Source organism: Camelina sativa, chromosome 4, assembly GCF_030686135.1.
Source record: "Camelina sativa cultivar CO46 ecotype springtype chromosome 4, ASM3068613v1".
Classification (NCBI taxonomy): Eukaryota; Viridiplantae; Streptophyta; class Magnoliopsida; order Brassicales; family Brassicaceae; genus Camelina; species Camelina sativa.
Window position 1 is genome coordinate 109,880 of NC_141883.1, and position 13,624 is coordinate 123,503.

The following is a 13,624-nucleotide window of genomic DNA, read 5'->3' on the forward strand; positions in this document are numbered from 1 at the left end:
GTGGAATTCAACCCCTAAGTACTACAATGATCTCTTAATTTGAGAGAGTATCTCTAGGGTTAATTTGAGTATATCCCAAAGACTTGAGACTCTTATTTAAAGCCGAACGAAAAGATACAACCTAATCCTAAATCTTATGAGATAAGTTGTCAAACTTATCCTAAAGAAGAGAAAAACAAAACCAAAACCAAATAATAAAAGAACCTTCTAGAAAATATAATGAACACCGATACTTGCATTCCAGTAGCTTGTAAACACCTATGGGCTGCTGCATCAGGTCTCCCCAGGTGGGAGAGAATTCGGCTCGTCATTGTCCCCGTGATAGGTTAACATGTACCGAACGTTGAAAACATCTGATTTATGCAAGTGTGGAGGTAAACAGAGTTGATAAGCGTTAGGGTAAATACGCTCAAGGACCTCAATCGGTCCAAGACGCTACAACTTTAACATGTTGTACTCCCACACAGGCAGCTTATCCTTGGTAAAGACAACCCATACCAAATCACCCGGGTCGAACAAAAGCTGACGACACTTAGAGTCGGAACTGTGCTTGTATTTTGCTGTGGCAGTTTTAAGGTTCGCTCAATGCCGTTTGTGAATGCTGTCCATTTCGGTAACAAAACCAACTGCTTGTCCATGAAACCGCGTGCGATCCGGAAGTGTTGTTAAGGCGAGAGGACCAAGAGGAACCACCCCACAAACGGCCTGAAATTTAAGAAACCTGAAAGACCCCGACCCCGAACATTCTATGGCCAGTGAGGTTCTTGAAAGACCCAAACCCCGAACATTCTATGGACGGTGAGGTTCTCTCATCCCTTACTCTCTACTCAGTTATATTTCATGGTCCATTCCTTAAACAAAGTTCATTTGCACATTCAGAGATTCAATTCTTAGAGTCTATATGATATACACTTAGAGTAAAGCAAACAACCGTGTATTGTATTAATTATTCAAAGGATTCGATACAACTTATAAGTTTTCATATAAGATAGTACAAGTTGTATAATGGATCAAAGCTACCCTTAACACCACCACTCATCTTCCCAGCCATGAGACCTGTGCCTAAGAAGTTCCCTTTCCGCGATCACCCTTCTTTCCTGAAATCCAAGTAGCCATCAATAACATTTCCCTTAGGCCGTAGAATGTCATGCAATGCACGCTAAGTCCTACTATCCGTCCAGTACAGTGGTTGGCCGGTAGAGAGTTATCCCATGCATCAGTTAATCCTTCGGTTGGACGGTAGAGAGTTATCCCGTGCATCTATACAGATCCCCTGTCCAACCACCGAGCCACGTCTACTTTTCTCCGACAATACCGACTGTACATGGACACTTCGGGTGGTACACTGATCGGTAGGGAGGTGGCATGCGCATCAGTTTGGTCGTATCAAGGTGCACCTAATGGTTCTTGATCCACTTCCGAGTCGTACCTCTTTTCTTACGATCAACTGGACCAACTGAAGCATTATAAATGCTTAAACAGATGCAATTACCCCATCCCTCAGAACCCATAAGCTCGGTATTGTTCCGTACCTTCGACCCTCAACCTTACTCGCCAATCTCTTAGACTCAGAACCTTCTTCTTTAGTTATACTCGAACACTCGACTTTTTACTCGCTACTTAATCATATTTTTCAGTCCATTCTTTAAACAAAGTTCATTCTCACATTCTAAGATTCAATACTTAGAGTCTATATGATATAAACTTAGAGTAAGGTAAAACAATCGAGTATTGTATTAAATAATAAAAGGTTTCGATACAACTTATGAGTTTGCATATAAGCTAGTACAAGCTGTATAATCGATCCTAGCAAGCCTTAACACCACCACTCATCTTCCCGGCCTTGAGTCTTGTGCCTAAGCAGTTCCCTATCAACAATCACTCTCCTTTCCTGAAATTCAAGTAGCCATCAATAATATTTTCCTTAGACTGAAACATTGTCATGCAATGCACGCTAAGTCATTCTATCCGCCCAGTACAGCGGTTGGCCCGTAGAGAGTTATCCCGCGCATCAATTCGACGGTGTACCAAGGTATCTGTACAGATCCCCTGTCCAACCACCAAGCCACGTTTACTTTTATCCGACCATACCATCTGAAAGACCCCGACCCGGACGTCCCAGCGTCCGCGGTCACGGCTTCCATTCGGCCCCATTCCCGGCCGAATATCCTTTGATTTGGTCACTAAGCTTTGGCTCATGGCCTTGCTTCGTAGACCCCTTTACGCAGCGGAATATAACTTTAACCTTGACCCATCCCATTGTGCTTAGCCATACAACCAACCAACCCCACTGGCTTGCACATATTAGGGATGGGGACATATAGTCCCTTCGGTGCACGGTGAACGGTTGCTCTATCGGCTTCCCGAACCACTCGCGTACCCAAAGCTCGGTATCGGACGTACCATTTAAATGACCCATCGGTCATACCATTAATACCCCGATTAACTCATCGGTCTTGGTATCAGAGCCAGGTCCGATCAACTATCCGACCCCATAATCGAATCGCTGATCAACCACAGACCTGGGCTGATACTTCCGACTGACTTGTCGACCACTTGACCACCCGACCGATCAATCCAACCTACGGCTCGTATCGTCGATCCTTTGATCACCCGATCCGACTAGCGATTGAATCACCGGTCAACTCTCGATCGATCCGTCCATTGACGTGGATCGTCGATAACCTTTCGATCGGTCCGACTCTCTGATCGAACCGTCGATCATCCTGCGATCGGTTCGTCTTCCCGGACAAACCGCCGCCTATCCTACGATCGGATCGGCCCGCTTGCCGAACCGTCGCTCGTCTCATCGTACCTTCGATAGAGAGGTAGCATGCGCATCAGTTCGGACGAGTATACTCGCCGAGCCGCACCCCCTTTTCTTCTTAGGCCTAGATGGACGATGGAAGGATGATGGTGTGTTGGAATGAAGGCCTTGCCCTCTATTTATAGTGCCCTGGCCGAAGTCTAGGCTCCAAAAGGCACCTGTCCATCAAGGCCCTTCATTCGTGCACGTTCGGACATGCCTGTCCGTCCGTGCCTGTCCGGCCATGCCCGTTCGGTCATGCCGTCCCATTACCGTCCACGAGCTCCCCAGCTGGCCCGGAGACTGTCCACCATCGTCCAGCTGGCCGAGCTTAGTCGAGCTGACGCTAGCTGGACGCTAGCTGGACGAGCTGATACTAGCTGGCCTAGCTGTCCGCAGCTGGTCCATAGCTGTCCACAGCTGGCCTATAGCTGTCCATAGCTGGCCGGTAGCTGTCCATAGCTGGCCGATAGCTGTCCGCAGCTGAACTACTTGTTCATCGAGCTTGTTCAGCTCATTCAGCTCGTATTCCAGCTATTTGAGCTAGTAGCTTAGCTACTTAAGCTCATATAGCTATCGATTTCCTTAAAACAAACTGCCCCTCCTTTCGGATCGCGGGACGCGGGTGTTACAACCACCCTACCCGATCCTGTACTCGAATGCTTGCATCAAGTGCTTAGGTCGTGTGGTTCTTATTTATTTGCTTTCTTTTATTTATTCTAGGATTGTTAGATCAAACAATTTATTGCTTGGCTTGACTTGCTTGTTTCTGATCGCATCTTATCTACTAGCATAACAACCATTTGGATTGATAACCATTTGTACTACAACTGCATAGGGAATTGATACCGTGGGTGAAAATCCTGTTATCAGTTACAGTGAAGAATGAGTACCCATTGCCCCAGATAGACGAGTTGTTAGATAATCTCTGAGGTGCAAAGTGGTTCTCGAAGATAGACTTGGCCTCGGGGTACCATCAAATTCTGATAGATCCAACAGACATTTGGAAAACGGCTTTCCAAACAAGGTACGACCACTTCGAGTTTGTGTTCATGCCGTTCGGACTGACCAATGCACCAACAGCCTTCATGAAGATGATGAATGGTGTGTTCTGAGAATTCTTGGACGAGTTTGTCATCATCTTCATCGATGGCATACTTTTTTACTCGAAGGATTGGGAAACACATCAAAATCACTTGAGGGCAGTCTTGGAGCGGTTAAGGGAGCAAAAGCTTTTCACAAAGTTAAGTGAATGCTCGTTTTGGCAAAAGAGTGTTGGATTCCTTGGACACATTTTCTCAGACCAAGGAGTGTCCGTGGATCCAAAGAAGATCAAGTCGATAAAGGACTAGCCACGTCCAAAGAACGCCACCGAGATAAGAAGTTTTCTTGGGTTGGCTGGATATTACCGAAAATTTGTCAAGGCTTTGCGAGTATGTCTCAGCCAATGACATGGTTGATGGGTAAAGATACCAAGTTGATATGGACAGAGAAATGTGAGAAAAGTTTCTCTGAGTTAAAGGCGATGCTCACAAGTGCTCCGGTACTGGTGCTGTCGGAGGTAGAGGAGCCATATGTGGTTTACACCAATGTCTCAATAACGGGGCTAGGTTGTGTGCTAATGTAAAGGGGTGGTGTAATTGCATATGGTTCAAGGCAGTTGCGTAAACACGAGGGGAATTACCCAACGCATAATTTGGAAATAGCCGCAGTGGTGTTCGCGTTGAAGATTTGGCGTATATACCTCTATAGAGCCAAGGTTCAAATCTTAACCGACCACAAGGGCTTAAAGTACGTATTCACCCAGCCGGAGTTAAATCTAAGGCATAGAAGGTGGATGGAATTCGTCGTGGACTATGACTTGGATATTGCCTATCATCCGGGAAAGGCAAATCAAGTTGCAGACTCCTTGAGTAGGAGACTCTTCGATGTGGAAGCAGAGAAAAATCGAGAAGCATTGGTTTACATGATGGGGACTTTGCATTTAAATGCATTGTATAAGGAGATCAATAGAAGGACGTGGAACTTATGTGTTGGGCGGAGAATAATAAGACGGAGTTCCGAACGTCAAACAATGGTACATTGTGGTTAATGGTCGAGTTTGTGTGCCTCAAAGCAAGGAGTTAAGGGAGGAAATTCTAAGGGGGCTGCACAACTCTAAGTTTTCGATTCACCCTAGTTCGAGAAAGATGTATCGCGACTTGAAGAGATACTATCATTGGAAGGGAATGAAAAGAGATGTGGCCGCGTGGGTTGCCAAGTGTGAAACATGTCAACTGGTCAAAGCCGAGCATCAAGTGCCGAGCGGACTAGTCCAAAGTTTACCCATGTCGGAATGGAAATGGGATCATGTGATGATGGACTTTGTGACCAGATTGCCTATGAGCAAACTAAAGCATGATGCGGTTTGGGTTGTGATGGATATATTGACCAAATCAGCACACTTCATCGCAATCACGGAAACAGATGGAGCCGAGGTAATAGCGGCCAGATACATCGAGGAGATCGTCCGTCTGCACGGAGTGCCGGTGAGCATTGTCTCAGACTATGATACGCGGTTCACCTCGCATTTATGGAAAGCTTTCCAAAAAGCCCTAGGAACAAGGGTGAACCTAAGTACAACATACCACCCACAAACTAATGGACAGTCCGAGAGAAAAATCCAAACCCCCGAGGACATGTTGCGAGCTTGTGTATTGGATTGGGGTGGAGGCTAGGAAAAGTACTTAAACTTGGTATAATTTCCTCACAACAATAGATACCAAGGTTGATGTGAACGCCAGACGGCCTAGAGGCTCGGACGGAGTTCTACGTCGTTGGACGGACGGAAAGGCAGGTACTTTTGTCAGACAAAGGAAGGTGGGATGAAAGTACAGACAAGATGAGTAATGGAGACGAGATTTGAGGGGAAATGGATGGATAGAGTACGGAAAGGAACGGAAGGAGGTATGAGATTGATGTTACGGACAGCTGAACACGGTAGGGGAAAGGCAGACCGGAGAGTACGGACGGTGGCTAGCGAACCGAGAAAGAAACTCGACCTCGGTTCTGTATAGGATGATGGGTTCGAAGTGAGACACATCTCACGGTCAAAGAACGCCGTGTGTGGGAGGCGGTACGGATGGAACCTGCGGTGTACACGAGCGGTGGTGAACGTCGTACGCCGACTAGAAGAAGAGCGATCCCGGATCGATCCTTCTAGGGTTTCTTTCAAGCCAAGTCCCGGACTTTGTTTCGAAAAAGAGGGTTGAGACAAGAAGCAAAGATTCTCTCTTTGGAAAAATTATGATTTCATTCAAGTATAAAGAGTCTAAGCTAGGGGCGTTGGGAGTTTAAATAGTGTAAGGTTTTAGAGGGGACTAGGGACACGCAGACTCGCTATGGTCCGCACACGTTGCCCTTGACGCGTCTCCACAGACGGTGAACACGTCGCCCTGTATGTGGTTTAAACAAGGCCACACACGTCACACTATTCCAACGTTCACAAGGGAAGACTCTATATAAAATCAAAACGCAAAGTTTAAAGGAAAAAGACCGAGTGTGGATTGCCTTGTCGCCTCGTTAAAACCTTCTCCGGTAAACCTCATGGGAAAAACCCAAAGTAAGGAAAAAGAGTACGAGTCATGATCCTACCGTCTTTTGCGCCCTCATCCTTGGGTATGGACGAAGGCCGTACGGACCGTCTTGCCGATGGTTGCCTTGGCCGAGTCGATCTCTTGGTCTTCTTGGACGAAGGCTTGGACGAAGTAGTTGATCCTTTGCTTGGAAGCCCCGGATGAGCTCTTGCTCCGCGTGGTTGCACCGGAAGTAATCCTTGGCATGCTGGCTCCAAGTTGTCCCGCGGGTGATACAAGTGTTCCGTTGGTGTCCAGGTCTGGTGCGAGTGTTCCTGGCCGTGTCTCCGGTCTGGTGCTCACATCAAAGGTAGTATTGGAATGTCACCTTATGAAGCGCTGTATGCCGGGCATTTCGAACGCCGTTGTGCTGGACGCTGGTTGGGGAACAAACGTTATTCAGACCTAAGATTGTTGACGAGACGGCCGAAAAGTAGAAGTTATTGAAAATCAAGTTGAAGGAAGCCCAACACCGACAAAAAAGTTATGGGGACAAACGTCGGAAGGAGTTGGAGTTCGAAGTGGCGACCTAGTGTATCTTAAGGCGATGACCTATAAGGGAAAAGGGCGATTTACCAAGAGAAAAAGTTGATCCCAAGGTACGTTAGTTCATACAAAGTGATCGAACGAGTAGGTGCAGTGGCGTACAAACTAGAGTTACCACCGAAGCTAGACGCCTTTCATAAGGTTTTCCATATATCGCAACTAAGGAAATGCCTAAGTGAACATGATGAAGTAGTCGAGGATGTGCCACCCGAGTTGCAAGAAAACATGACGGTGGAAGCAACGCCTATCCGAATCATTGACCGAATGGTAAAGGGAATGCGCAGGAAAAAGATTAACATAGTGAAAATCTTGTGGAACTGTGGTGGACATGAAGAATCTACTTGGGAGGCGAAGAAGCTACCTGGGAGACCAAAAATAAAATGAAGGTTGATTATCTTAAGTGGGTTAAGGGGGATACTTGTAACGCCCGCGATCCTGAATAGGATTGTAGGCCGTGACTTGGTTCGAGATGGCATAGAGATCTCAGACATTGAGGGATACATGCCAAGTATGGGAAAAATGATCGACCAGCTCTCGACCAGCTCCCTGCCAGCTAAGGACAGCTCGACCAGCTGCCGACCAGCTAGGGTCAGCCTGGCCAGCTGCCAGTCAGCTACAACTAGCTCGACCAGCTGGCAAGGAGCTCTACCCAGCTCGGCCAGCTGGACGGTAGTGGGCAGTGTGCACGTCATCTAGGGAGCATGTGAGCGTTCAGGATGGTGGGACGCGGTGACCGAACAGGTACGGCCAAACGTGTACGACCGAACGGGAGCAAACGAACGGTTCTGTCGGATAGGTGCCTCTTGGGGCCTAGACTGCAGCCAGGACCCTATATATACAAGGCTCGCCCTGCACTCCAAACACACCATCGGAAACAGAAAACACAGCAAGAACTCGGGAAATAACAAGTATAAAATAGAGAAAAAGGTTTCCGAGACCGAGAGTTTGGAAGTAAGAGTTGAGGGTCGGAGGTACGGTACAATACCGACCTTATGGGTTCTGAGGGATGGGGTAGTTGCATCTACATCAGCATTTATAATGCTTCCGTTGGTCCAGTTGGTCGTAGGAAAGGGGGTGCAGCTCGGAAGTTGATCAGGAATCACTAGATTCACCGTGATACAACCGAAACGCTACCTCCCTACCAATCAGCGTACCACCTGGAATGTCCAGGTACGGATGGTGTAACACCCGCGTCCCGCGATCCGAAAGGAGGGGCAGTTTGTTTTAAGGAAATCGATAGCTATATGAGCTTAAGTAGCTAAGCTACTAGCTCAAATAGCTGGAATACGAGCTGAATGAGCTGAACAAGCTCGATGAACAAGTAGTTCAGCTGCGGACAGCTATCGGCCAGCTATGGACAGCTACCGGCCAGCTATGGACAGCTATAGGCCAGCTGTGGACAGCTATGGACCAGCTGCGGACAGCTAGGCCAGCTAGTATCAGCTCGTCCAGCTAGCGTCCAGCTAGCGTCAGCTCGACTAAGCTCGGCCAGCTGGACGATGGTGGACAGTCTCCGGGCCAGCTGGGGAGCTCGTGGACGGTAATGGGACGGCATGACCGAACGGGCATGGCCGGACAGGCACGGACGGACAGGCATGTCCGAACGTGCACGAATGAAGGGCCTTGATGGACAGGTGCCTTTTGGAGCCTAGACTTCGGCCAGGGCACTATAAATAGAGGGCAAGGCCTTCATTCCAACACACCATCATCCTTCCATCGTCCATCTAGGCCTAAGAAGAAAAGGGGGTGCGGCTCGGCGAGTATACTCGTCCGAACTGATGCGCATGCTACCTCTCTATCGAAGGTACGATGAGACGAGCGACGGTTCGGCAAGCGGGCCGATCCGATCGTAGGATAGGCGGCGGTTTGTCCGGGAAGACGAACCGATCGCAGGATGATCGACGGTTCGATCAGAGAGTCGGACCGATCGAAAGGTTATCGACGATCCACGTCAATGGACGGATCGATCGAGAGTTGACCGGTGATTCAATCGCTAGTCGGATCGGGTGATCAAAGGATCGACGATACGAGCCGTAGGTTGGATTGATCGGTCGGGTGGTCAAGTGGTCGACAAGTCAGTCGGAAGTATCAGCCCAGGTCTGTGGTTGATCAGCGATTCGATTATGGGGTCGGATAGTTGATCGGACCTGGCTCTGATACCAAGACCGATGAGTTAATCGGGGTATTAATGGTATGACCGATGGGTCATTTAAATGGTACGTCCGATACCGAGCTTTGGGTACGCGAGTGGTTCGGGAAGCCGATAGAGCAACCGTTCACCGTGCACCGAAGGGACTATATGTCCCCATCCCTAATATGTGCAAGCCAGTGGGGTTGGTTGGTTGTATGGCTAAGCACAATGGGATGGGTCAAGGTTAAAGTTATATTCCGCTGCGTAAAGGGGTCTACGAAGCAAGGCCATGAGCCAAAGCTTAGTGACCAAATCAAAGGATATTCGGCCGGGAATGGGGCCGAATGGAAGCCGTGACCGCGGACGCTGGGACGTCCGGGTCGGGGTCTTTCAAGTTGGTATCAGAGCATGCGCGATCCTGTGAGGACGTATGCCGTTATGCTATGTGTTCGGACGAAATGGAAATCTCTGATAAGATCGAAGACATGCTTGGGAACGGGAATGTGTTCGCCAAGATGCACTCGTGAATCGAGCGATTGTTCAAAACGTCGAACACATAGCATGTCGACCAGATGGTCGGAAACTACGACCCTATTCGGGAAGGACCAGGGTCGGGAACTACGACCGCGTCCGGGAAGGACCAGGGTCGGGAACTACGACCGCGTCTGGGAAGGACCAGGGTCGGGAACTACGACCGCGTCCGGGAAGGACCAGGGTCGGGAACTACGACCGCGTCCGGGAAGGACCAGGATCGGGAACTACGACCGCGTCCGGGAAGGACCAGGGTCGGGAACTACGACCGCGTCCGGGAAGGACCAGGGTCGGGAATTACGACCACGTCCAGGAAGGACCAAGGTCGGGAAATTGTCCTAGTTAGGATGGAACTAGGACAGGAACGGACTTGATCTATTCGGAGATTGTCCAAGATCAATGGGAAAAGATTGCGTCGAGAAAGACGTAGATCTAGGAAAATGACCAAGTCCTAAAAAGAGCATGATCGAGAATAGATCAAGTCCCAAGTGGACGAAGGTCGAGAATCTCTACACCCACCAAATTCGAGGACGAATTCATTTTAAGGGGGGTAGACTTGTAACACCCGCGTCCCGCGATCCGAAAGGAGGGGCAGTTTGTTTTAAGGAAATCGATAGCTATATGAGCTTAAGTAGCTAAGCTACTAGCTCAAATAGCTGGAATACGAGCTGAATGAGCTGAACAAGCTCGATGAACAAGTAGTTCAGCTGCGGACAGCTATCGGCCAGCTATGGACAGCTACCGGCCAGCTATGGACAGCTATAGGCCAGCTGTGGACAGCTATGGACCAGCTGCGGACAGCAAGGCCAGCTAGTATCAGCTCATCCAGCTAGCGTCCAGCTAGCGTCAGCTCGACTAAGCTCGGCCAGCTGGACGATGGTGGACAGTCTCCGGGCCAGCTGGGGAGCTCGTGGACGGTAATGGGACGGCATGACCGAACGGGCATGGCCGGACAGGCATGTCCGAACGTGCACGAATGAAGGGCCTTGATGGACAGGTGCCTTTTGGAGCCTAGACTTCGGCCAGGGCACTATAAATAGAGGGCAAGGCCTTCATTCCAACACACCATCATCCTTCCATCGTCCATCTAGGCCTAAGAAGAAAAGGGGGTGCGGCTCGGCGAGTATACTCGTCCGAACTGATGCGCATGCTACCTCTCTATCGAAGGTACGATGAGACGAGCGACGGTTCGGCAAGCGGGCCGATCCGATCGTAGGATAGGCGGCGGTTTGTCCGGGAAGACGAACCGATCGCAGGATGATCGACGGTTCGATCAGAGAGTCGGACCGATCGAAAGGTTATCGACGATCCACGTCAATGGACGGATCGATCGAGAGTTGACCGGTGATTCAGTCGCTAGTCGGATCGGGTGATCAAAGGATCGACGATACGAGCCGTAGGTTGGATTGATCGGTCGGGTGGTCAAGTGGTCGACAAGTCAGTCGGAAGTATCAGCCCAGGTCTGTGGTTGATCAGCGATTCGATTATGGGGTCGGATAGTTGATCGGACCTGGCTCTGATACCAAGACCGATGAGTTAATCGGGGTATTAATGGTATGACCGATGGGTCATTTAAATGGTACGTCCGATACCGAGCTTTGGGTACGCGAGTGGTTCGGGAAGCCGATAGAGCAACCGTTCACCGTGCACCGAAGGGACTATATGTCCCCATCCCTAATATGTGCAAGCCAGTGGGGTTGGTTGGTTGTATGGCTAAGCACAATGGGATGGGTCAAGGTTAAAGTTATATTCCGCTGCGTAAAGGGGTCTACGAAGCAAGGCCATGAGCCAAAGCTTAGTGACCAAATCAAAGGATATTCGGCCGGGAATGGGGCCGAATGGAAGCCGTGACCGCGGACGCTGGGACGTCCGGGTCGGGGTCTTTCAGTGGTCGAGTAAGCAAGACGAGTAAGAACAGCTCGAAGGTATACTCGAAGGAGGTGATCGTGTACCTGTTCGGGTAATGGATCGAGTTATGAATAAAATGTAAACAATCTAAATACTAAAGCTCCTAAGGATGGGGTAATCGACTCCTAGGTGTTCCTGACCAATATGGATGTCCTACATGCCTCAAGCAAATATTCCCTTGACAATGAATCTCTAAAATCTTGTTAAAACACTCTCGTGATAGAAACAATCAACCTTAATCACTTCCCCACCCAACTCTTGTTGGAGAAACATGACCAAGAAGGCAATAAAAACCGATTCATTATTGTCAATAAACCCCTTACTCATCTTATCTCTTAGGCTAAGTGAGTAAATCTCTAGCATTAATTGATTCAAGCATTTCATCTACACCTCTCGATGGTAAAACACCCTAGATCTAATCTCAACCTCTCCGTCTGTTGATAGCATTAAGAACACCAATCTAGAAGGTAATTTATAAAACTTAAATATAAAAGCTAAGCGATCCTAACCGATCAAGAACACAAAATCGTCTATCCCATCCCTAGAAACCTTACTTCATTACTCAGATCTCATTACAGAAAATATAAAAACATAGACAAACGAAAATTGCATTGTATTAAAAATAGAAGTAGAGTAGAGTTGACAAACTTTTGCCACCACACGAGCTTCAAGAGGAAATCACCAACTATTGATGGTCAAGCTTTCTTCACTAAGACAATGCAGAGAAAAGTCAAACATCTTGAAGAAGTCAACACCACATTTGCTGTGGAACCTGGACAAGACTTGTAAAATCAATTCAATCAGCCAGCCACAGTGGAGAGGATTCCAGATCCTCCCCCTCCTAGATCCCATGCTTAAGGAGCATGAAGAATCAAGCTTAGTGACTTTAAACAAGCTCACTTAGGAGGAAGTCCCAGAGATATCCTTTATTTTGTTTTAAGTTTTATCTATTTATTCTTCTTGATTTTCTATTTTTGCATATTTATTTATTTAAATAAAAAAAAAAGAAGAAGAAAAGTGAAAAAGGAAAATTTGAGGAACCCGTGGGTCAACCCGACACCGTACTCGACGCGCCTGATCGTGTCTCTACTCGGGTGGCGAGTGGAGTATGAATTCCACAGCCCCAAGCCCACTCTCGGCGAAGCCCAATTTAAAAACCCTAGAGGCAGCCACTTCAATTTAAGAGGACTCTCTCTTCCCCAAGGCAAAACCGATAAGTGCTAAAAACTTTTAAACTTCTTTCATCTCACTTCTTCTCTCTCTCAAACTCGAGTGTTCTAAGATTTTCGGGAACTAACCCTATTGATTTCGAGTTTAGATTCTCTTTCTTTTCAAGGATTCACTATTGGCTCCAAAGATGAAGACATATCAAAAGAAGGGAAGTCGTTCAACCTCTGGCGCTGCTACAACCGGAGGTGATTCCGTTGAAACTCGAGAATCCCAAGGAAGAGGAGACGTTCCGCATTCCCAACCGTCGGCTGGACGTTTCGTATCCCCAACCCGATCCTACACCCGAGGAGATACTCGAGCAGCCGATCGAGTAGAGACCCGTGTTCTTTGCCCTGATCCTGTAGCTGTCGCAATCCGTCGATCTCTTCGACGTAGGGACCTGTCTATGTCCGAGAGAACCATTACCGACCCGATGGAGTGATAAAAGTATTTTCACCCAGGGTATCAATTCCCTATGTAGTTGTAGTACAAAGGGTTATCAATCCAAATGGTTGTTTATGCTAGCAGGAAGGATGCAATCAGAACAATGCAAGTCAAGCCAAGCAAAAGTTGGTTTTGATCTAACAATCCTAAAATAATAGAAGAAAAGAGTATAAACAAAGAACCACACGATCTAAGCATTCGATGCAAGCATTCGAGTACAGGATCAGGTGGGATGATCGAGAAAGCAAATAAAGTATGAACAATTCGAGGGGTTACTCGAAGCAGGTGATTGTGTACCTGTTCGAGTAATGGATCGAGTGATGAATAAAAATGCAAGCAATTAAAATACGAAAGCTTCTAAGGATGGGGTAATCGAATCCTAAGTGTTCTTGACCAGTACAGATGTCTTACATGCCTCAAGCAAATATTTCCTAG